Raw genomic sequence first — 25,729 nt, 5'->3', positions numbered from 1 at the left:
ATGGGGTCGCGAAGAGTCGGCTTCACTTTCACTTTTCAGTTTCATGCATTGGAGAAGGAAATGGCAACCCACTCCAGTGTTTTTGCCTGGAGAATCCCAGGGATGGGGGAGCCTGGTGGGCTGCCGTCTATGGGGTCGCACAGAGTCGGACACGACTGAAGCGACTTAGCAGCAGCAACAGCAGCAGCAGCAGTGTGGGTGAGTAGGAGTCCTATAGCCAAAAATGGAGGGAAAGAATTCTGAATAAAAGAAATAGCAGGTGCAAAACTCCTGAAGCATGAAAATGCTCATCCATTTTCAGGGAAAAGCTAAGACCTCTATGTGAATAGACTCCCGGGCATTGACTGTAAACTCATTTATTCATTCAGTTATAATTCACTGAGTACTCTGTGCAGGGTTACCAAGGAGTCAAAGGTAAATAAGATGCAAGCCTCACCTTCAGAGGAGGCGGCAAACTCAGTGGCTACAATCAGATGAGCCCCAAGCAGAGGAGATGAAAACCCTATTGAGTGCAAGCTGGGGAAAGGACATTATCTAGGGACCCAGGAGGAGTCCAGAGCTGGAGGCAGGAGTTAGGACCTTGAACAACACGTAATAACTGCTTGAGTTCCTTTACCCTGTAGGTCATGGGGCTCCTGAAGATAAACTCACATGTGTTTGTTAAAACCTTGCTAAAGTTTATTAAAGCTTGTCAAAGAAGATTCTGATTTGCTGAGACTGCTTTAAAACATCTGACTCAAGACAAATAAATCCCATTTGTTGTGCACGTGTGTGCCAGGCACTGAGCTAGGGATTTTATATACGTTGTCTCATTTGAGCTGAGAAGGACCAGCAGGGGAGCGTCCCATGTGCCCAACTTTGGAGGTGAGCAAGGCAGAGAATGGAGACAAGAACACTGTGTAGAGTGTGGGGAGTGGGATGACTCAGCAGGTTAATACTATTTTAAGAATGAAGCACAGGAGTTTAAATTCTTGCCTGCATTTCAGAGAAAAGTCCCTGCTCCAATCAAAATGACTGCCATTCATTTGGGTATGTGTGGTGTATCAAAGCCTAGATTATTCCATCAGTTAGGAATATGGACAGCTGCAACCTGATTAAGCTAGCCAGGGTGGATTTGTCTCAAGCAATAAGTCCAGGGAAAAGCAGCCCAACCAACAATCCTAGCAGAGGTACAAGCTCTTCCATCTCTCCAAGCTGGCTGCTGAATCTCCATTTTCCCCTCTATTCCTTGGAACGTAATTTCATCCCAAGAAGGAAGAAGGGGAGAAGGAAGGCTTTTGCGAAAAAGGTTTAATTTTCTTTTTCAGGACCAGGTCCCTTTTCTAGAGACTCCTGTTCACATTTCATTGCCCAGAACTATGTCACATGGCCACATCCAAGTGCAATGAAGAATGGGAAATAGAGTATTTTAACTGGGTGCATTTGCTGCCCCATCCACATCAAATTGGGCTTCCCTGGTGTCTCAGATGGTAAAGAATCTGCCTGCAAGGCAGGAGACCTGGGTTTGATCCCTGGGTTAGGAAGATCCCCTGGAGGAGGGCATGGCAACCCACTTCAGTAGTCTTGCCTGGAGAATCCCCATGGACAGGGGAGCCTGGCGGGCTACTGTCCATGGGGTTGCAAAGAGTCAGACATGACTGAGCGACTAAGCATACCACATCAAACTGGACTGCCCTCGTGGCTCAGTGGTAAAGAATCTGCCTGCCAGTGCAGGAGTCATCGATTCTGTCCCTGGGTCAGAAAAATCCCTGGGAGAAAGAAATGGCAACACACTCTAGCATTCTTGCCTGGGAAATCCTAAGGACAGAGGAGATTGGTGGGCTTCTGTTCATGGGGTCGCAAAAGAGTAGGACACAACTGAGTGATTAAAGCATCAATAACCACATCAAATTAGTTTTGAGTCCTAAGGAAGGAGGACATACATAGTGGGCAGCATATATAATCTCACTCCATGTTTCCAAAAGTTCTATAAGATAGATAAAGTTATTCCTATTCTACATATAGGAAAATAGACTCAGAGAGGAAAGTAAATTACCCAAAGTCATATGAAGTAGTGAGTATGAAATCACTACTTAATGGAATAAAGATTTTAAAATACGCCTGTATCATTCCAAAAGCAAAAGATTTTTAATGATACATTTCTGTCTCCCTTAGCTGTGTGACCTTACGTGAGTCACTAAATTTCCCTTAGCCTCCATTCCAAGATCTGTAAAATGAAGATAATTATCCCTGATTCAGAAGTTCTTGAAGTATCAAGTTAGATGGTGAATGTAACATGGCTGAAAAGAATAATGTGGATGGGACCCTGCTTATTATCCACATATGTATCAGCTGAAGTGTCTCTCTCTTGGCTGACAGGAAGAAATGGTTCTTGGAGGAGCATGGTTCTGACACTGGTATCCAAGCCTGGCACCAGTAAAATCTCTTGAGTGGCATTTCCTATTTGGGCCCCATGACAATTTCCCAGGAATTTCCACTGGCTGGGTTTCCTTTGTCCATTCCAGTAGCTAGCTGCCCATGTAGATGAATTATGAGCCACATTCCACAGCAGGTCAGATGAAAACTATGTGCAAATCGTTCACCCATCTCTCTTGCCTTCTTCCTCCGTGGCTGCTCCTCCAAACTAGAACTAAATTCAGGCCACTCCTCGGCCTGTGCTTCTTCTGGTGCCCTGTTTCAGGACTGAATAAAGCATCTGAGCACTGAGGGTCACATTCCAGCTGCACACACAGCACCGCCCACCCTGTTTTAGGCCCTAGGCCTGGGTTCTTGCGTGCCTCTGCCTAGGAAGCTTTGCCTTCATTGTCTTGCCCTGGAGAGCATCTCTTCCCAAGCCGAGCTCAGGCTAACTCCCAGAGCCTCCTCTTCTGTGCATCTTCTCCTGTGTTTCTGGAAAGGTGTTTGTTTTACATTCTCCTCTGTATTAGCATGGAGTTTTGTCCATACTTTTATTATTGAACATTATTGTTCACAAGTCTGGCTTTGCCTTGCTGGGTACCAGCATCTTGTAAAAAAAAAAAAAACAAACAAAAAAAAACCCAAAAAACAGATAAAGTAATCTTGATAACAAAAATGCATGTTTATTAGACTTAAGGAAGAAAGAATAGAAGATAGGAAAGAATGAAGGAAGCAAGAAGGGAAGAAAGGAAACCACAGATATAAATGAGGGAGGGGAGTCTCATCCCCTTCCCATCCCTATTCCTTATAATCACTTAGTTATGTATTTGGTGTGACACCCCCAGGGACAAATCAGAAGAGAGTTGTAATTAGAAGATCGAGGGCTCCTGGGGAGACAGGTGTTCATTTTTTAGAATCTGGTCATCTTTCCATTCCTTTCTATGAATATACCATCATTTTAAAAACCATTTCACTACTTTGGAAGCTTTTTTTTCACTATTACAAACGATGCTGAAGTGAATGTGCTTGGAAATACATTTGTGAGCAAATGTGTTGATATACCTGAGAAGGCAAATGGCACCCCACTCCAGTACTCTTGCCTGGAAAATCCCACGGGTGGAGGAGCCTGGTGGGCTACAGTCCATGGGGTCGCTAAAGTTGGACACAACTGAGCTTCACTTTCACTTTTCCCTTTCATGCACTGGAGAAGGAAATGGCAACCCACTCCAGTGTTCTTGCCTGGAGAATCCCAGGGACGGGGGAGCCTGCTGGGCTGCCATCTATGGGGTTGCACAGAGTCGGACACAACTGAAGTGACTTAGCAACAGTAGCAGTGTTGATATACCTATGTATTAGTGTCCTGGAAATTGAATTTTGGTGGAGACTCTATATTTAGACTCCCACTAACTGAATATAATCATACCCATTTTCTCAGAGCCTCATGGACCTTGAACATTGTTGATCTTTTTAACTTTTGCAAATCTTGGAAGAAAATCTCATTACTTAGTTTGAATGTCTTTGATGATTAGTGCAACTGAGCATCTTTCTATATGTTTACAGGATATTTATTTTTTTTCTTATTTTGTGCCATTGCTGTTAGCATCAGAATCTTGACTCCAGTGGGTCCCACTCAGTCTTGAGATCCAGTTCTAACAACACCCCATTAAGTTTTCAATTCAAGACTACATGACAGTGAGGCAAGAATTTGTTAAGAATGACAGAGACAACTGTCTGAAATTAGAGCTCCAAAAAGTTGTTGCTTTTGCCACCACTGTGTTTGTCAACCACGCACATCACTCACGGAGGTTCTGAGGGCCACTTTCAGGCTGTCCTCTTGAAGCATCTATTGAGCGTCTTTCATTTGTGTGACTAACGAAAGAGTTTAGGTGGGAGGGGTTGTACTTGGGTCTTTTTTTTTCAGTTGACTCGTCTGCCCAGCTCTTGTCTTTGCTTTGTCTCAGTCTGGCCAAGCCCCTCCCGTGTGAGATGATGTCTAGCTCTGCAGCATCCTGACCTGGGAAATCACCGTCTCAATTTTGATTCCCTTGGTATTAAATACGTGTACTCTATTGCCTTTGTATGATGAGTCAGTTTCATTTCATTTCAAAGTCAAGGAGCACCTACTCTGTGCTAGACTTTGGGAATACAAAAATGGATAATACTCAGCCCCTATTTCAGGGGAGCCTGAAGTCCAGTGGAGATGAAAGCCAGGTAAATGGGATTACCATGGTCCCACAGTTAAATCAAGAAAGAGTGGAACCCTGGTGCTCTGGGAGACAGGTGAGCTCGCCTGCTTCTCACCGATGACATCTCAGGCAGGTGATGTATACGCTGTGTGCTTCAGTGTCTTCCTCTGTAAAATGCAGAATGTATCATCTATATTCTTATTTCATAGGATTGTTATGAGGACTAAATGAGCTAATTCAATATAAGGCTTAGAAGCTGTTGTGTAGCAAGTGATCCATAAAAGGTGGTTTTCAGTGTTAGTATCATCACTGATTTTTCAAATTACTTTCAATATTATTATAATAGTGCAGGAAAGGAACCTAACCTAGTCTGGAGGCTACTAGAGAAGGTGATGGCAAGGTCGAGTCTTGAATAGTAGAGAAAGGAGACGTAGCCTTGATCCAGAGATGAAAATATCCCATTATTATCATGTGCTGAGCAGTGACAATGGGTTGGACATTTAACCTATATGACCTCGTTTACAAATGAAGACATTCAGACACAGAGAAGTTATGTAACTTGCCCAAGGTTAAAGCAGCTAGTAATATATAGTATTTTATTTCTTCTATTTTATAGTCAAGAAAGGTGAAGCAGGGAGTGGTTTTAGGGGCATGATTTATGTTCATATCTCATGTTCTTCCCACTTGCTATATTGCCATCCAAGGGAATATAAGTCTTGTGTCATTGGGACTTTTGAACAAGATGTGGGCTTCTTTACACTTTGATTTCCCTCTGTCTAAAGTAGGCATCTCCACACCTCTCCTCTCTGCACACAGCCCTTCTTTCAAGCTCCAGGAGAGTCTGTGACAAGGAGTGGGCTCCCTCTGCAAGACATCCTGATTCCTCTGAAGAAAGGCAGCCAGGAAATGTGAAGCATGGTGATGGTGGCCTTTTCAGGAGTGGGTGGTGAGTGGAAACTTCCTGACGTGTCAAGTGACAACATCGGAAAGGAAGTGGAATTTTCCTGAGGCACAGGCAGTTCTCCCCAGCTATTGATTTGGAGTGTGCATCTTGCATTTAACCCAGTGATTAGTTTGGAGGGAGGCAGCATGCATGCTGGGCTTTCATTTAGTGAGTTTAAAGGCATACGGCTTCTGATTTATTTTTTCTTTCTTCGTGCAGGGCTGTTTTATTACTAAGAGATGAGTGACAGGCTTCCCAGCAGACTTGAAAGACAGGTAAAATTTTAAAAAGGAACATAAAATTTTTCAAGGCACTCTATTTACCTTTTGTAATTTATTAATCACACCTAGTGAAGGCTGGTTGCCCCTCTGGGAACAGTTAAGCAAAGGAAAACTATTCTGAAGACTCAGCTTTCCAATCCCCTTTCTTTCCTTATGCTTTCTTATGGATGAGAGAACTAAGGATCCCAAATAGGAAGTAACTCATCCCAATCATAATATGGGTTACAAATGGAAGTAAGTCTAGTCCTGTCTGGCAACCTCAGAATCACTGAAACACAAAGAGTATGTGTAGAGCTCCATACATGTTCCCAAAATCTTCAAAGTATTTTTTTTTAAACTGATGAATTATTATAAGTACCCCCTTGCCTATATCTCTTCAATACCACTGAAGGACAAACTTCAGGGCAAGACTTACAAGATCCTTCAAGAGCTGGTCTCCATTTAACAGGCAAGGTTCATCTCTTGTCTTTCCTTCTTTGAAATCATCCATTTATATGGGCTTCCCTAGTAGCTGCTAAAGAATCTGCCTCCAATGCAGGAGACCTGGTTTCAATCCCCAGGTCAGGAAGATCCCCTGGAGAAGGGAATGACAACCCACTCTAGTATTCTTGCCTGGAGAATTCCATGCACAGAGGAGCCTGGTGGGCTACAGTACATGGGGTCACAAAGACTCAGACACGACTGAGTGACTAATACTTTCATTTATATGGAACATCTTTATCTTTCCCACATAGAACATCCTTCTTATTGCTGGGTTGATGAACATGCTATCCATCTGCCTGAAACTTTCCTCCCTGGATGGATGGATGAATGAATGAACAACTAGGACCTGAATTTATAGCTCATTTCATTAGAAGTCATTGCCTCATTGGGTTAGTGTTCATTCGATCAACTCAAATTACCTCTAACAACCCCCAAATTTTAATTTCTCTAGCTTGACTTTATCACTTGCTTGAGATTTTCCAATTGTAACCTTTGGGTCTGAAATAATTCCATTTAATTCAGGAAGTTGCCATACTTCCCTTGGTATAAGTCTTTCCTTTTAAAAATTCAGGAAATTCTCTCCATTTGATGCCTTGGTAGGCAAATCCTCCTCATCTATAAGCATATAGATTCCAAGAAACCAAATAAAAATTTGTGAAGTTCAGAGTGAAAAAAAAAATGAAAAAGCATTTGTATTACGTAAGTGAGCCACATTACTGTGAAGTTTGGTAGCTTCAAACTTCAAGCTCAAAAAGCAGGCATTTCCAAAGTGGGGGATGTGCAAAATATGATATAAACGTGATGCGCTGCTGAGGGGAGCTAGAGATCACAGGGTGGGATGGAGGGGTGAGCATGGAAAATATATCCTATGTTATTGGCATGATGGAAAAGGCAGAACCCTAAAATAAAGGGGTGAAGAGATGGCATGCTGGGAAAGTTGGGGGATAGGTCATTTCACTTCTTTAACAGCACATTTTATTAAGTAGCTACGATGTGCCAAGCCCTCGTCTGGGACCTGGGTATTTGCAGAGAAAAACATGTGACAGAAAGAAAGTTTAGAATTTGACATCATGGGAACCTGGATTTCAGTTTCAGTTCTATCACACAGTACCAGTTTGATCTTGGATGGTTTGTTTTGGTTGCCTTATTTGTAATATGTGTGTGTACTTTCTTGTTTATCAATAGCTACTATGTCATTTAGACACTGTGCTCGGCACTGGACACCCAAAAGTAAACAAGACAGATAGGGCCCCTCCTCCCAGAAGCTTATGGAGTAAGGGAAGAGTTTGACAAGTTCTGAGAATAAAGTATTTGCTGTGTGAGAATTAGCAAGGCTGAGATATCACTTGACATACAGGACCATTAGGATTAAATGAGATAAAGTATTTGAGAGCCTACTGTGATTTTGAGAGCACAGAACAGGAACGGAACCAGGCTGCCTCCGTTCAAATCCCAATGTGGCCACATATTAATTGTATCACTTAAGGAATTACTAAACCAATTTCCTGATCTATAACATGGGGATAATAATAGCAGTCAACTCATGGGGTTGTTAAGAAGATTAGATAAGTTAACATATGTAAAGAGTTTAGAATAGTGCCTGGCACACACTGAGTACACAGCTGATATTTATGAATTATTGCTGTTGCTGTTATTGTTTGCACATGGCCCATGCGGGTGCTCACGATCACCAGTTCCCTACCTCCCCTCTACTGCTCTTCTGAAAGCAGTAGTCCCAGCAGTGAACAGCAGTCCATGTTCATGTTCCATCGTATATCAAAGGCCCAGAAGGGTAACTGCAGAAAGCATTGTTCTCAGTATAATTTATAATTTATTCCTGTCCAAGCAATTTGCCTTGTTGAGCCTTTGAAGAGCACAAAGTTCTTTCCTGTACTTGGCTGGGCTGAGCACAAAAGGTCATAGTAAAATTAGAGCTACAGGGACGAGAGTGTTTGGAAAAGAACTTGGGCCTCAAATGGATGACAACTGACTCCTTCCCTGGGAGCCTCAGAGAAGAAAAGGTCACGTGTTGATGTTCAGCCACACAGGGTCCAGGGGTCTCACAATCTTGTGAGCAATGCTTGGCTCTGCTGGTACAAACCATGCCGTCTCCTGGGTCATGTCTACCTCTTAGGGTCACTGTGAGGATTATATGGAATAACTAATTTTCAAATGCCTGACAGTTGATGGAACTGTTGTCCAGCCTTGTCATCAAATGATGTTCATTAAATTCTAAGAGCAAGAAGAGCTTGCTTCTTCACAGCACTGAGTGATGCTCGCTGAGGGGTTATGGTTCTGATAGCTGAACAGCTAAACAGCTTTCCTCCTCCAGTGTTTGAAGGTCTGGTCTACACCCTCCCAGCAATGCAGGCATAGAATTAGGGGTCCAAACTTCAGGAAGGCAGGCACTGGAGAGTCTTGCTCCTTCTCGTGGTCCCAGATGCTCCCTGGCATGCAGCAGGGATGTGACGAGTACTTGCTGAAAGGGTAAACTATAAGGACAGGCAGAGAAATGTAGTGTGTCTGGAGGCATGGTGAAGGGACTCAAAGCCACACTGTATAAAGCACATGGGTGGAACTAAGGCTGAAAAGCTGGAGAAGGAAGACTGGGGCACAGAAGTCTTCTGTGACTGCATCAGTCAGACTTCAACTAGTATGAAAGACAGATGACTGAGATAGACAGATAATAGATGATTGATAGATTCATTAGTGGAAAGTTAATATAAAATAGACATATGTTAATTCATCATGTTGTACATCTAAAACCAATACAATGTTATATGTCATTTATATCTCAGTTTTTTTAATGTTAAATAAATAAATAAAAGTAAGGAAGCTGTTTCAAAATACTTAGGAAACTTAGGAAAGTTGTTGAGTCAATACCAAAAAGTTCATGTGCCTGATTTTGGTCTCTTTCTTGTTTGATTTTATTAATACCACTCCAAAAAAAATGAGAAATTTTATAATCCATATTGTTCCAGGAATAGCACAAGTTTGCTTTTTAACAGAATACCAACTATTTTAGGATAAATTCTTCTATACCTGAAAATCCCATTGATTTTTGTCTGAAAGCAAGAATAGCAAATCAAAAAGAAAGCAACTCAGTTTATTTGTAGATTTTCAAAATCCAGTCATGTTTCATATGTTCAATAAACTAAGGGCTTTTGGTTTTATGTATAGGAAGCATAGGGCTTCCTTGGTGGCTCAGTTGGTAAAGAATCTACCTGCAATGCAGGAGACCTGAGTTCGATTCCCAGGTTGGGAAGATCCCCTGGAGAATGAAATGACAACCCATTCCAGTATTCTTACCTGGAAAATCCCATGGACAAAGGAACCTGGTGGGCTACAGTTTATGAGGTCACAAGAGTTAGACAGGATTTAGCAATTAAACCACCATCACCACCACCACGATAGAAAGCATATTCAATCAAATTGAAGAATAGGCTTAAAATATTATAAACTCTGATGAAAACCTATCACATGGTGACTCATTTGTAGACTACCCTTCAAAATAAAATTTAACAAGAAATGGACTAAATATTCACATTTTCTGTATTAATAATTTTATATTATCTAACATTAAAAAAGATAAATCTTTTAAAAGAAAATAGAGTAGTTTATGATTGTTATTGTTATAACTGTTGTTAATTATCCTGTGTAACTGGGGGAGCTGGCTAAGCAAACAACATCCACAGGTAAGTAAGTGGTCAGGAAGGGAAGACCACAGGGAAGTGTGGGTAACTGCAGACCCCTGCTGGCTATATGAACAAGGAGAGTCTTCCCAGGGGAGTTAAGGTTGAAGTAGGGGACTTCAACAAAGATAAAGAGTCAAACAGATAGACAGGATGAGGAAGGCATCTCAGGTGGAGGACACAGTGTGGTGTAGAGGTCACGGGCTCCCGGTGTGCTCATGGGGTGCATAGAGTGTGGGAGTGGGGAGACATCAGACTTAATTCAACCCTGGGGGCCGCGTTGAGCTGCTATCACACATAAGTTGTGTGGTGTCTCTGAGCCTCAATTTCATCCCTTGTGGACTGGATGTTATATTACCTGCTTTATCTGCCAGTTAGGGAAGAAGATTTGGACCCAGTTGAATAAAGAACTTCAGAGCAGGCAGGACTGGCTTCTGAGTCCCTGCTATGGACAAGTTTTCTGGAAGGATGACCTGCAAACACCCCTCCCAGGCCCATGATTTTGAGATCCCATGAGTCAGGGATGCAGGCCTTGTTCTGATGCTGCCCCTCACACACCAGCCTCATTCAAAGCCTGGGTTAACATTTGCTGCTGGCCTGCTGGGCACAGTAAGATCTGAGAGGCACTTAGATGAAATGACACCTGAATCACTTCAGCTTTAACACCCAGTGAATCTCTTCCTAGGAGCTGAGAAGGTAGCACCGATATCCTCAAAATGACATCACAACAAAAAGAGGAGAGTTAACACCATGTATGCCAATTGTGTGTGTGTGGTGGGGGGGGTGGGTCAGGGCGGGGGAGTTGGTCACCCGATCTGTGGATTATGTGATCTGGAGCAAGAGCTTCGACCTCACCACTCAGCAAATACAGGTAGCTTCACTGTACGCATCGGTTCCATGGTGAATCAAGACCTTGGAATTCTTCATGAGCATATCAAATCTCTTCAAATTCCAAGAACAGTTAGGCAGCCTTTCTCCCCTCGAAATCTTTGTACCTGCTATTGCATCCTCTTCCTACAACCCTTACAGCCTGTTTCGGGTATCTAATGCTGTGTTAACAAAGCACCCCAAACATAATGCTTTATAATTAAACCGCAAAAATCTCTATTTTGCCCCAAAATCTGCAATTTTGGCTGACTGAGAGGAAACGGCTCATCTCTGCTTCACTCAGTGTCAGCTGGGTGCCTCTAAGGCCGGGGGCTGAAATTAACCAAAGGTGGGGTCCCTGGGCATCTCTCTCCACTGTGCATGGCTTTTCCAAGTGGTGTCTACCACATGTCAGTTTCAGGGTAGCCAGACATTTTACCAGACAGCTCAGGCCTCCCGAGGCATAAATCCTGAGAAGGGGGGAGAGAGAGAGAGAAAACCAAGCAAAATCCAGGTTGCTTTCAGTGACCTAACCTCAGAAGTCACATGCATCGCTTCTCTGCCCTCTCTGGGAGGAAGTAGTCAAAAGCCACCACCCAGATTCCAGAGCAGGGAACACAGAAGCCCCCTGCTTCTCCATATGAGGCAGGCCAGTCTCACTATGAGAGGAGCACATGGGACGGGAGATACAGCTTGCTGAGTCCATTTCTAGAAGGTATAATCTGTATCCACTCTTTTCTGTCTGAAAAACCCTTCTTATGCTTCAAGACCCAGCTCAAACATCACCTCCTTTATAGCGCCCCCAAGTTCCTAAGAGCAGGTTACCTCCTTGATGAGGCCTAACTGTACTTTGTACCTCCGCTTTCAGAGCACTTAGCACCCTGAAATGACATCTGTCTCTTTCTGGAGTCTGTGAATGGCGAGTTCTTCAAGGTCTGAGGCTGTAACATGTATTTCATCGCTCCTAGCTTTTGGTACTGGGGAGCTGCTTAGGAAACAGATGTTGCTACAAGCTAGACTAGGGCTTCTCATACGCTGGACTATGTGCCGCAGAATGCCTGGGTGCTCGTTCAAAATGCAGACTCCCAGATCTGCATCAAACCTGCTGCACTGACTCTTGCAGGAGGGGTGCTAGTTTAATCAACTGCCCAGACGATTCCAGTGGGTATCAATCTTTGCAAGCTATCTTTGTGTTCCCAGTGCCTAGTACCATGCCTGGCACAAAGTTACTACTCAGTAAATACCTGCTGAATGAATGAGTGAATAAGTGAGTGAATGAATGAATATTTTTAGACTGTACTGGGTACACGAGAGTCAGTTTGCTCTTTTGGCTAATGGGACATCCAGGTCTGGCTCCAGAGTCAGATAGGCAGACATTCCTCGAGGTTAAGTCCAGGTGGGACTCAATGCCCCCATTGCCCCTTAAGTGTGCTGGCTTTCCGGAGGAGGTGGCTGAGCCAGTAGAAGGGAGAGACTTGGCGGTTGTAAAGTTAGTGCATTTTCTCCCCCTCTACCAGAAAGCTCCCTTCGCATCCCCACCTCCCACTCGTCTCCCTTCCCCCAAGCATCCTGTCACATCCCATATCAGAACCATTCTGGAAGCAGTATTTGCTAGTTTGACATTTCAAAATAGCATCTAGGAGGCTAAAGATAGCTAGGTTACAAGAGAGGTTAAACAGCTTGCCAAATGACGCTGAGCAAATTTGGTCTTCTCTGCGATGTCCGAAGAGTTCTTTGATGTTTTCTCTCTACTTGGAGGAGTAGAGCATTGGATGGAGGGAGGATACTGAGCCAAGAGCCAAAGGGCACAACCCTGGTGGCTGGGAATTCAGTGAATGGTAAAGGAGTGTGCGTTTCAGAGGTCAGCTTTCTCCAGCTGTCCACGACAACAAGGCAGAGACAGTAAGAGCCTGCTTGCCTGGCTGCCTGTGTGTGGCCCTGTGTCTACCTATGCATCTGGTTTCCACTGAGACCAGCACAACCATGAGGAAACAATTTGTCCATGTGAGATAGTAAAATTTTTTAAATGTCACTAGCCTTTTACTTCCTTTTCATTTCTTCCTGGCTCATCCCCATTTTAACTAAACTGCCCCAAGCCAGAACTATGTGACTGTGGATGTGGTAGGTGGGGGCCAAGACCCTGGTGACTGTGAGGAGACACCATGTTCCCTGGGGATCAAGTACCCACTCAGCGGGTCCAAACAATAATACCTACCATTTATGGACCATTCGCTGTTCGCCAAGCTCTCTGCTAAGCTTCTCACATCCTTTACCTCATTTATTCTCACAGGAACTCTGTGCCTTAGGTATAGGATGGCCTCCTTCCCAGGTGGCACTAGTGGTAAAGAACCCGTGTGCCAATGCAGGAGACAGAAGAGTAGAGGATTTGATCCCTGGGTCAGGAAGATCCCCTGGAGAAAGGCATGGTAAGCAACTCCAGTATTCTTGCCTGGAGAATCCCATGGACAGAGGAGCCTGGTGGGCTACAATCCATAGGATTTCAAAGAGTCAGACACAACTGAAGTGACTTAGTATGCGTAGCTTAGCACGCATACACCGTATAAATGACGGTCTGAGAGTCCGGGAAGTTAAGAACTTGCTTCTGGGACTGCAGCCGGTGCTGTAGAGTTGAGACTCCAAAGCAGGTGTGTCTGACTCCAAAGACAGCTCTCCTCCCAACCATGTTACATCGGCTCCTTTTACAGAAACAGACATCTTCCCCCGCATGCCCTGCATTGAATCTATCCCAGGAATCAAACCTCCTTCAAAGGGCAAACGAGTGCCCCTTGCGATGGGCAGGTTGCCAGGATGGACACTCACGCTCGGTGACTCAGCAGCACAGTCCACTTGTCTGACCTTTTCCCATGTCACAGATATCTAATGAAAGGGCTAGCCCTGCTCGCATCCTGCAGCCCCGGGGGCAACCTGAGTCACAAGAGACGGACTGAATGTCAGAGTTGAAGTGAGTGTCTCTGCCTCACCCCCTCTAAATGTGGCTGCCCCTGCCCATTCAGTGGTGGCTGAGCTGTCAGAGCCAGCGCAGGCTGGCGGAGAAGCAGGAGGGCTGCTTGCAGGGGTAGGATGCTGGTCATCTGGCTAAAAAAGGGGGGTGGGCTGGGGTGGGTGAGGCAGCCCAATTATGCCTGGCTTTGCTTCCAAGCTCTATAATCGGATTCAGGTGCTTCCAAAAGCTCCTGCCTCTTCCGAGCAAATTCAGTTAAGGGCAGGGGGAGGGCGCGCTAATGGTTTCCACATTGGGGGCCTCTGCAGAGAGGCCTCTCAAGAGTGGGGGCAAGGAATCTGACCTTGCCTCCAAGTAGAGTCGTGCTGGAAGGAATGCAAATGTGTTCATTAAGCACCTCTTATGAGTGAGGGTCTTAGGTCTTGCAGGCTGGACACTGAGAATATGATAAACAAGCAATCACAGATGTAGCCTGCCCGGAGCTTACAGCTGGTGGGAGAGACAGAAAATGGACCAGAAAATTACAATACAGACTGAAGAAGCCTGCAGGTACTGTGGAGCACAGAGAAGGCCACCTACCCAGATTCAGGGGAACAGTTGGCTCCCTGTTGAATGGCTGAAGAGGAGTTCACTGGGGAATCTGAGGGTTCTGGGAGCAGAAAAACAGCCCAGGAGAACATGAGTTGGGGGAGGTGTAGAGCTGGCCAGAGCATCGGTGGAATAGCACAGAGTGTAAAGAGGTAAGTTAAGAACGCGGAGAAGTTGGTAAAAACTTTTGGCCTTGTAACTCAGCAAGGAGAAGGCCAGAGGTCTAATATGATCCCTTTAGAAAGGCCAGTCTGACCTGGACGGAATAGACTGCATAAAGGGAGACCAGTGTGAAAGCAGCGGGAGTGGTTCAGGGTCACGCCAGTGTGTCTTAGACTAGGGTGGTGGCTGAGGGGATGGTGAGGGAGGGTATACCTGGTTATAAGGCCAAATCAACAGATTACACGGTCCCTGCCTTCAAGGAGAAAAGAGTTTTCATTGAAAAAACATTTTCTCCCTTAATTCATCCCAGTCTTACATGACCAGAAGGAAGCTTAAGGGTCATTCAGTTCAATCTCCTTTTTGCAGAAGTCCAGAGGTTTTCAACCTGGGTTTGAACTCCTTCAGTGAGGGAAGGCAGTAGTGGCAGTCTGGAGAGAGTCTGGATGGGCAGCTGGCCTGGACACAAGCTTTCTTGAAGTTTCGGAAACCCCTGGACCTGAGTGACGGTACACCCTGCTGGTGGGGCCCCTGGTTCCAAGCATTGGGGCAGTTTTAAGGCGACATCTATTTTGCCAGCTGTGATGGAGCAGGCTGCTGCCCACCCTACTCCCCCAGCAGAGGGGGGCCACAGAGGTTGGCTGGGGGCTGAGGGCACTTTTCTGTCAACAGACCCACCTATGAGTGCTTCCTAAGTGTCTGCCCTGTGCCAGCCTTGTTCCTGGAAACCGCTGTGATAACACTCCCTGGGTGAGAACTAACACTCACTGACCTTTTCCATGGGCAGAATCCACAGGAAAAGGTTGTTGAAATTTTAATGACAGCAATTCCTGAGGCTTGTAAAATTCTTTTAACATTTCTCTAAGCACAGACAACAACAGCATCTTCTCTTAGCCTGAGCGGGGTTCTACAGCTCTAAAGCACTCACTCACTCAGGGTCACCCTTGATCCGTAAACAAGCCTGGGGGAGGGGCAGAGCTCCTGGGCCCTAGAGCCCCAGTGACCTGGATTCAGATCCTCTGTGCCCCATATGACAGTGTGACTGTGGTCCTTACTTTACCTCTCTGAGCTTCCTCTTCTGTAAAATAGGGATAACATGCCTATTTGAAAGGTTGTTGTAAGTGTTCAATAAGTAGATTCTGCCTAGCCCAGTGCTTGGGGAAAGCTCATTTCCTTGGCCATATTTCTCTTTCATTCCTATATTCCAGATAAGGACACGTCTAAGTTTGCATAACTAGAAGAAGTGGTGCCTAGCATATAGAGCCTTAGTCAGCTCAGGCTACTATCACAAAATGCCAAAGACTGGATGGCTTAAACAACAGACATCTATTTCTCATGGTGCTGGAGGCTTGGAAGTCTGACATCGGGGTGTCTGTCTACATGGTCAGGTCTGGTAAGGACCCTCTTCCTTGCTTGTAGATGACTGTCTTCCTGCTGTATCCTCGCATGGCAGAGGGAGGAAGTTCTGATGTCTCCTCCTCTTCTTTTTTTTCTTAAATTTATTAATTGGAGGATAATTGCTTTACAATGTTGTGCTGGCTTCTGCCATACAACGTGAATCAGCCATAACTATACATATGTCTCCCCCTCTTGAACCTCCCTCCCACCATCCCATCCCTTTAGATTGTCACAGAAAAATATGGAATGCTTCATGAATTTGTATATCAACCTTGTGCAGGGGCCATGCTAATCATCTCTGTATCCTTGTAATTTTAGTATACTACTGCCAAAGCAAGAACATCCTCATTTTTTTTATAAGGTCACTAATCACTAATCCCATCATAGTGGCTTTCCTGGTGGCTCAAATGGTAAAGAATCTGCCTGCAATGCAGGAGACCAGGGTTTGATCCCTGGGTCAGGAAGATTCCCTGGAGAAGGGAATGGTTACTCACTCTAGTATTCTTGCTTAGAGAATTCCATGGACAGAGGAGCCTGGCGGGCTACAGTCCACAGTCTCAAAAGAGTCCGACACGACTGAGTGACTAACACAACAATAACAATCCCATCACAGGGGCTCCACCCTCATTATCTCATCTAAACCTAATTTCCTCCCAAAGACCCTACCTCCTAATGACTAACCTTAGGGTTAGGGCTTTAAGCTATGAATTTAAGGGGATACAAACATTCAGTTCATAATACAGTGGGCCTAAAATCAATGTTAGTTCCACTGTTCTCCACCTCAAGGCCCTGAACTAGGGCTATCTCTTCTTCACGCTTCTCCTTATGCAGCCTCTAGTGCTTCCTAGGGACCCCCTTTGAGAATGTCATGAAAGCCATGGAGCCTCTTGCCTGAAAATGCACACGTATATAAACAGACACCATGCACACCTTGTCACCCACAGAATTCCAGATCCCTGAAGGTCACCTATGGACTCTAATAACCTGCCATAGCACCCATATGACACAAACTACCTTTGGCCACAAATTGTGGTTCCGTTTTCTAATTTCCCCAGGTAGATTTTTAACTACATGAAATAGCAAACTAGCTCTTCTTGTTCAAATCTGTATTCCATATAGTGATTGGAGAGGGGGCGTATATAGTGAATGTTAATTGATCTGGTGGATAAATAGATGGATGAATGGAAGGATGGATGGATGGATGGTAAGTTGGTTGGTGGGTCTGTGGGTAGGTGAGAAGATAGGTCAAGATGGATAAATAATAGAAAGGTGATGAGTGGTAGGTGGGTGAACAGATGTATGGGTGTTCTGGGTGAGAGGATAAGTGGGGAGATGGATGGGTGCATAGATGACTGGATGATAAGATGGTGAGGTCTTCACCATGCTCAGAGAAGCACCCAAGCAAACCCTTCTTGAGAAGATAAATTCATGGTGGTGGGGATCCAAATACTGGAGGACCTGGAAAGCCCTGGAATTAATTCAGTAGAGAATACAAACTCCAGAAGGATCAGAAGCAGAGGCTGCATGGGGGGAACAATGTGTTGGCAGGTGGGGTCTGAAGAAGGGCTGTGGGCTCCGGTGGGAGAAGACGACGCAGGGTCAGAAAAGCCAAGGAGGAAGCTGGACAAGAGGAGGGGAAACCTCTGATGGAGAAAGCAGCACCGGTACTAAATGGAGAGCGGAAGCTACAAAGACCCACTTCTAAGGAAAAGTGGAGGGCAGGCAGGATCTGGTGGGGAGCAGAGATGACTGAATGAAGACACAAGAATTCATGACCTTGGGATTCTGAGCCACTCATTCAACAATCATTTGCTGAGCTCCTCCTGTGTGCCAGGGCTCATTGTAGGTCCTGAGGAAAAGTCCCAGTCTGTGCCGTCAGATAAGAAAGACAGAAACACTAATGAAAGTTGAAATTTACACAGTACTTACTATGCACCAGCCACTATTCTGTTTAAGGGTGACTCGCCTCAACAACAACATATGAGGGAGGTATTATTATCAGCCCTACTTGGCAGACAGGGAAACTAAGGCACAGAGAAGGTAGGTTATACTTTACCCAGGTAACACAACTAATACATGTGAGAGTCAGGACTGGAACTCAGGTTCCAGAGCTTATGTGCTTCATCCTTGTTGCCATTAAATGGAAGGTTAAACAATAGTTGTAATGCAAGGTGATGGCAGTCTGAACCATTACAGTGGGTTACAAAGCAGGGATGAGATGACTGGCTGGCTGGTTGGATCTAAGAGGATTTGAGAGAGGAGACCCTTGGGAGCTGGGCCTTGGAGAATGAGTCAAGTTCCTTAGTCATCCTGCCAGAGGTATGTAAGTTGAAGGATGAGGGGAAGGGCATACCAGACAGAGAAACTGAGTTGTGCAAAGATCACAGGCACTGGGGCATGAAACAGCAGACACCTGTGCAGGTGATGGTACGTGGCTCTGTGTGACTGCTCGGCAGGGCTGGGAGCTGGGAAAGGGGAGACAAGCTACACATTGGAAAAATGCCAGGGACTGTTCCCTCATACTTATGTGAAGGTTTATGATGTTCAACACACTTCTCTATCCCTTTAGGAAGAGAGTATGTGGCAGACTGTATATATAATATTTTTGTTCCCATTATTTAGATGAAGAAACTAAAATTCAAAGTACAAAATCCATGAGGTCTATTAATATGACCATAGCCAATCCTATGATTGTGTGTGCTAGCCACTATGTTCAATGCTTATATGAAATTTTTCATTTCATTTCTACAAATTTGCCATGAGATAGATGCTGCTGTCAAGCTCATTTTAAAATAAAGAAAATTGAAACTCAAAACCAGTTAAGGTCCTCCCACTAGGATGATCAATCAACCACCACACAAAGGCCCTGCCCTTTGGAACCATGTAATACTGAGCTTCCCCAGTGGGTCAGCTGGTAAAGGATCTGCCTGCCAATGTAGGAGACAAAAGAGATGCAGGTTCAATCCCTGGGTCAGGAAGGTCCCATGGAGATGGAAATGACAACCCGCTCCAGTATTCTTGCCTGGGAATTCCCATGGACAGAGGAGCCTGGTGCGATGGGGTCACAGAGTCAGATACAACTGAGCAGGCATGCATGCAAAACTGTCTTTGCTGACTTTGGACTCGAGTCTAGCCCACCTGAAAGAAAGATAACATGCTTTGAGTTTTGCATAAAACCATTGTGGAAGCAGATACATTTAATGATGAAAAGTTTCTAACTCTTCTATACTAAACTATCTCCTTTGTGGGTGAGCCAGACTGAAAATCCACTGGGTTCCAAGACTCCTAGGATATCCTGGTTTCTTCACAATCAGGACCTAGAGATCCCGACTTTCATTTCTTTGCGAAAGAAAGGGTTTAGACTGGGCATGAGCCAGAGATGAGATAGGCCTGGGCTGCAGCGTGACAGGTTCCGGGCCTGGGTGAAGAAGCCTCCGTTTAGAGCTGGGATAACAAAAGAACCAGGTAACATTCACTGGGTACTTACTTTGTGCTAAATACCCTTCCTAACCTTAAAAACCATTTACCTGTTATCTGCCCAGTGAAGCAGTAACCATTATAGCAATCTTTCAGATGATAAAATTGAGGCCCAGAAAGCTTAAGAGACTTGTCCAAGATCACGCAGCAAGTCAGTAGTGGAAGCAAATTTCCAGCCCAGCTAGTCTGGCTCCAGACCCTATGTGCTAACCTATATATTATACCTGAAGGAGGCTTTTGTAGCCAAAGAGCCAAGCTCTACATTTTACCTATAAGGAGGATCCAGAGAGATCATGAAACTTCATTAATAACACACAGCATCACCCAAACCTCAGTTCAGTATTCAAAAGTTTTCTCTCCAGAGCCATTCCACTCTTCCTTCCTCACCTACATCTTCTTTGTGGTACCCTTCCCCCCAGGCTGGCCTTGAAGGTTAATGGGAACCAACTCGGGAGTCAGTCATACAGGGGGTTAAATCTTGGTCATGCAGCTTTTCAGTTGTAGGAACTTGGACAAGGTGCATGGTCTCTCAGCCTCAGTTTTCATATCTATCAAATTATTATATAGTCTTATTCACCTAGAAGAGAGGTTGAAAGGGTTAAATGTGGCATTGTTTGGTCACTCTGCATCATTGTTATAATTTTTTCAGAGAGCTGTGAAGAACACCATCTATTGGATAGAACTCATTCTGAACAATCTCCAGCAAAGACTAAGTCTTCAATACATCATTGGATGCACGCATGCATTTTCTCGAATAAATGAGTGTCTAGCACAAAGGTGGGACGACTGAGCGACTTAACTTTCACTTTTCACTTTCATGCATTGGAGAAGGAAATGGCAACCCACTCCGGTGTTCTTGCCTGCAGAATCCCAGGGATGGGGGAGCCTGGTGGGCTGCCGTCTATGGGGTCGCACAGAATCAGACACGACTGACGCGACTTAGCAGCAGCAGCAGCAGCACAAAGGTCAGTGTATTAATAGGTAGATACTAGGTGACCTCATAGGATCAGACTGTCTGCATTAAACTAATAAACTAATTTTGGTTGAGGTGTCTATAGCTGCTAACATTTGAAACTAGTGTCCTTGAAGGTAAGATTGCCATTTTAACTGCAACTTTATAATAGACAGAAGTAGGCTTTTTTCCCTACCATGGGACCCAAAGAAAAGTTCCTTTAGATATGACCAGGAGGGGTAGAGGGAAGAACAGCCAGTGCTGAGAAGGCAGGGGAGAGCTGGGGTGCAGAGGCAGCAGAGGAAGGTGGGGAGAGATGGATTCAAGACCCAGTAAGCTCCCTGCCCACAGGTTTGTTTGTTTTCAGTGCTCACTGCCCAGAGCCTAGGACCACCCAGGGCACATCATGGGCGCTTAGTAACTGTTAAAAAAAAAAAAAAAAAGTATGAGAATGAAAAATAAAGAGAGGCAAGGAGAACAAATCGGGCAGGAAGAGAGAAAAAGAGAGACAGAGCTCCAACAAAGACAGAGAAGACAGCCAGAGGGGCCTGAGGCGGCTGGCGGCCGGGGGCAGAGGGAGGGACTCTGCTGGCTGAAGCCCAAGGACTCGGCTCGGGGGCGGGGGGACCCCAGCGGGAGGGGCGGTGGCCTGGCTGCGGTGAAGAGAGCACACCCCGAGCGCAGGAGCGCAGCGCCTGCGCCCAGGGCTCCAGACAGCCCAGCCTGGAGAGGGCCGTGGCCGTCAGAAGGTCACGGCCGCGCCGCGGGACTTTCCTGGGGTGGGGGTGGAGGACCTGCGAACAACGCTGGCCTTTAACTTCCCAGGTCAGACCACCCCGCGCTGCCTCCGGCGCAGGGAACCCACCCTGAGCTAGCCTGCCCGCGGGGACCTGTCCTCTGGCCTGACTTTTTAAAGTCCCTCCCTGCCTTCAAAGCTCTGAGTCCCTCCTTTCCCCTAGCCGGAGGCTTCTCACACTTGAGTGCATCAGAATCACTGCGAGGCTTTGTTCATTTATTTAATTGAACAGTTTAATTAAGTCGATGATTATTGTTGCCGCTCCACCCCACCCTCCTGTTTCTGACTGATGGGTTTAGGTTGGAGCCATAGGCTATGTGTTTCTTTTAAGTTCCCAGGTGATGTTGATATATCTGGTCCCCGTACCCAGGCTTGTAAACCACTGCCCAGTATGGGATAACTGTCTCCCTTCTTTTCCTCCTTGATCCACCAAGTACCTTGTTCAGCCTCCCACAGAGTCCGGAACCCCTGACAGCTAAGGAAACAGGCAAGGGAGGAGGGAATCTGCGGCGCTTGGGCAAAGCCGGGAGGGTACCAGGAATCCCAGCTCCCAGCCCCCGAAGCTGTCTGGTAGCAGCAGCCGTTTCTCTAGCCTTTCGCGGGTAGAACTGGGATCCAGAACAGGGCAGAACCCTGAGGAGTAAAAGCTGAGTGGAAAGCAATGTTAATCAAGCCCACCTCCAGGAAAGGCAGAAAAAAGTCCTTTTCTTCAGGAGAGGAGAGTGCATGGAGGATTCCTATTCAACGATCAGTAGTGCACTAATCAGTGCCACTCACACTCCAAACCTGTTCGTCAAGCAGCTACTCTATGCCAGATACCAGCTGGGGATTGGGGATAATGAGGGAAATAAAACTGGGGTCAATGTCTTAGGGAGAATGCTTTCTAGTAGGCAGATTAACAATAAACTTAGGAAAGTAGTATGCTAGAAATAAATTATAAATCCTATGGGGGGAAAAACCAAGTAAGGTAAGGAGGTGCCACTGAGTACAATTTTAAACAAGATGGTCAAGGTAGGCCTTGTTGGGAAGGGTTAAGGTAGTCAACCATGTGATACCAGAGAGGAGAGTTTTCAGGTAAGGGGAACAGCTGGAGCAAAAGTCCTGAGGTAGGAGCACGCCTAGCATATCCGAGGCCCCACAGAGAGATGAGTGTAACTGGGTGGGGCGGGGTATGGAAAGAGCTGAGTAGGAGATTGAGGACAGAGAGGTAAGGGGCAGGCAGGAAGGTGTTATAGGGTGGGGGTGGAGCGACCATTCATAGGGTTTGACTTTTACCCTAAAATGTCCCTCCATTTTTCTTTACTTTTTTGTCCTGTTCTTGTCTCTTGCATCTACAATACCAAGTTTAAGAATAGTGTTAATCTGGCTCACAGCTGGAACTGGTTCTGAGAGACAATTTTCAGTAGGTTAGTCAAGCCATCCATCTCAGATAGTTAATACAGGCTGTAATTACTTTTTCTAACCTGCAGGACAGACGGCGAGCTGTTTACATTTGCCTCAGCATCCTTCTTTCTCTTTTCCCATCATTCTCCATGCCTCCTCCAGGCTCTAGTTTCCCTGATGCCCCTGCTCCCTGACACGCCCCAGGCTTCTACAGCAGCACTGTCCAATCAAAATAGAATATCAGCTGCACATGTTATTTAAAATTTTCTGGTGGCCACATTAAAACAAAAGTAAAAAGAAATAGGCAAAATTAGTTCTACTAATAGATTTGATTTAACCCATTATAGCCAAAATAGCATCTTGTCAACATGTAATCAATACAAAAATCAATGAGATATTTTACTTTATTTTTTCCTATACTGTCTTTGAAACCCAGAATGTATTTTACACTCATACCACACCTCAATTCAGCCTAGCCTCATTTCAAGTACTCTAAAGCTTCATGTGGCTAGTGAATACATGGATCTCACCACCCTAGACTCAAATTCCTGATCTTCCTTCCCCTCCTCAACAAAATTAACTCTTCCTGTTTCTAGAATATGCTGACACTTCCTTCAGGAAGCCTTCACTGATTTCTTCACCTCCCTCACTGGCATGTAAGAAATAAATGAGTAAAACTGTATGGATATATGGTACTCAGAATAATCCCTGGCACAAAATAAGTTTAATTGAGGTGTTAGCTATCATTATTATAGTATTTACTGCCATTGTAATAACCTGATTGTTGTGTAATTCTTATATAAGAATTATATATTTAATTTCCTGCTTTCCTTTCAGGCTACACTGAAAACTCCATGAGAAGAAAATGGCTGCCTTTTTCATTGCTCCACCCTTGTGTCTGGGAAAAGTAGATTCAATATAAATGTATTAAATGAATGAATAAGAAAGCATGCTTGGAATTATGACTATTTTAATTCTAACATTATAGTAGATAATCATAATCCTGGAGGATATGACATCAGGTTCCATTTTTACAGAAGTTCAGACAGTAGATACTATAGAGAGATGAAATCTGGTCTCAAAAATGAAGAAGGAAAAAAAAAAAAAAGGCAGGGTGGTGTGATGAAAGGGTCCATGCTCCGAATTCAGACAGATTTGGGTCTAAAGTCCTGTTACTTTACTCACTACTAGTATGACCCTGGAGAACTTAGTTAATTTCCCTGTATCTCAGTTTCCCCATCTGTAAAATGGGGATATGAGTATTTTTTAACATTATATTATATTCTGGGCTTCCCTGGCAGTTAAGATGGTAAAGAATCTGCCTGCAGTGCGAGAGACTTGGGTTTGATTCCTGGGTCGGGAAGTTCCCCTGAAGAAGGGAATGGCTACCTACTCCAGTATTCTTGCCTGGAGAATTCCATGGATAGAGGAACCTGGCAGGCTACAGTCCATGGAGTCACAAAGAGTCAGACATGACTGAGTGACTAACACTTTCACTTTACATTATATACCTACACTCAAGGTTAGTTTGTAAGTGGCAGGAACACAGGTCCTAATCTCAGCCCAGGTATCTTCTTTACCCCTTTGTGTAACAAAATCTACCGTGTGTGTGTGTGTGTGCATGTTCTGTTAGTATTTAGTGAGGTATACTATAGACACAAAGTTTTGATACACATTAGATGCCCACATTAGTATGTGTGGTTTTTCTTTCATTTCTATACAGCAGCATGGGATCTTTCTATTCTCCTTCTCTTTTTATTCCTCAAATGAGAAAAGTTCAAGCAGTTCACTTACTATTTCAGGGAAATTTCACCATCCTGCCTAGCAGATAGAGTGAAACAGGTTCAAGTCAAGAAAAGACCCTTTGGCAAAACTGTAAAACTTAACACTTTAGTCTCCCCACCCTTTTGTCTCCTTCTTCAGCCTCCCTACTTCCAGAAAGTCCTTATTTTGTACCATTTTGGTTCCTGGCATTTTCTTCTCTCTCTGGCTCCCAGAGACAAAAGGAATTCCCACCCACACTGAATTTTGTTGCATGTTAAAGAGGAATTCCAGACACCTAGAGATGGTTGCCACTCATTGCTCAGGGTTCTCAAAGCTCTCTCTCTCTGGCTCAGCCACAGTGCTTTCCCCATTACTTCCTAAATGTCTGTGAATGCATTTTCCCCCACCAGACCCCTGAACAATATGTGCAGATACAGCCATGTCTCTCTGAATCTCAGCCCTTAGGAATCAACCAGACACATAGTAGGTGCTGGATGAACATATGCTAAATGCATATGTGCATGTATGATGTCTGAGTGACTGTTTCTTAATACTTCCCCTCCAAAACGCCCCAAAGACTGACAGATGTGTGTGGTGAGAGCTGTAATGGGAGGAGGTTGGCTACCTTCTTAGAAATGAAACTGAACACGGCTTGGAGCTCAGCTCCACTGTCTGCTTCCCTCTGGTGTCCTCTGGGAATGACAGGGAGGAGGTTGGAGGTGGGGAGCCCAGGAGGGCTGACAAGGTGTCCTCTTCAGCACTGAGTCAGCAACACCCAGCCCGTGGACACAGGAAGATCCAGCTTTCAGGGGCTGAGTCACATGAATAACTGGAATAGTTGTTTAGATCATAATGAATTCCCAGAACCTTTCCAAGCCAACCAGCAGGCACTTGCTCTCTCCCTACCCTAAAAGCTTTCTAGCTTTGTGACTTAGCAGAAAGGAGGAGCCAGGCCTGGGATTCTGGAGGAGAGAGGCCTCAGGGGAGCAGGGTGCAAGCCTCCTTGCCATTCCCATCAGCTGGCACTGCAGGTTGTTTCTGGACATTTTCATGTTTCCCAGAAGATGTAAAAGGAGACTGGTATTGCAGGCAGCAATCCCCCACAGGCCACACAGCTGTTGTGGCAACTAGGCAAGGTGTGGTCCAGAGGTCCTGGCACCTCCTGGTGGAGCAGGGTGTCAGAGGATACCAGATGCTCCAGGAGGCTGGACAGGTTATCCTCTCCTGAAATGTCCTTAGAGGTCTGTGTTACCTTGGATGAAACAAGATACCTAATCTGCAGCCCTAGGAGTAACTGTATGGGGGAGGGGAGAGGATGGCAGCCCAGGCGCTGTGGGACTGGTACACAGGTCCATGGTGTTCATCTTCTCAGCTGCAAGTCCTGAGTCCAGTAGCTCCCAG

At 45.2% G+C, this 25,729-nt stretch overlaps 1 long non-coding RNA gene and 1 other non-coding gene across 4 annotated transcripts in view; one reads left to right on the top strand and one right to left on the bottom strand.

Annotated features, from left to right (window-relative positions):
* Nucleotides 1–23,511, top strand: part of LOC102406005 — a 67,972-nt gene extending 44,461 nt beyond the window's left edge. Inside the window, exons 3-9 of one of the 3 annotated variants that reach the window (XR_006551881.2) lie at nucleotides 5,400–5,529; nucleotides 5,746–5,801; nucleotides 13,140–13,811; nucleotides 14,928–15,067; nucleotides 15,767–15,951; nucleotides 20,083–20,210; nucleotides 23,402–23,511. This is a non-coding gene — a long non-coding RNA (uncharacterized LOC102406005). The other 2 variants (XR_006551882.2, XR_326646.4) reach the window with 2 other exon arrangements.
* LOC112585818 lies at nucleotides 16,192–16,295 on the bottom strand. Its single transcript, XR_003110401.1, has one exon. It is a non-coding gene; the product is annotated as a U6 spliceosomal RNA (small nuclear RNA).
* Nucleotides 23,512–25,729: the final 2,218 nt, after the last annotated feature.

This window comes from Bubalus bubalis, chromosome 6 (genome assembly GCF_019923935.1).
Source record: "Bubalus bubalis isolate 160015118507 breed Murrah chromosome 6, NDDB_SH_1, whole genome shotgun sequence".
NCBI classification, from domain to species: domain Eukaryota; kingdom Metazoa; phylum Chordata; class Mammalia; order Artiodactyla; family Bovidae; genus Bubalus; species Bubalus bubalis.
Note: the sequence above shows the minus strand (reverse complement) of the source record. Positions and strands in the feature narration are given on the sequence as shown.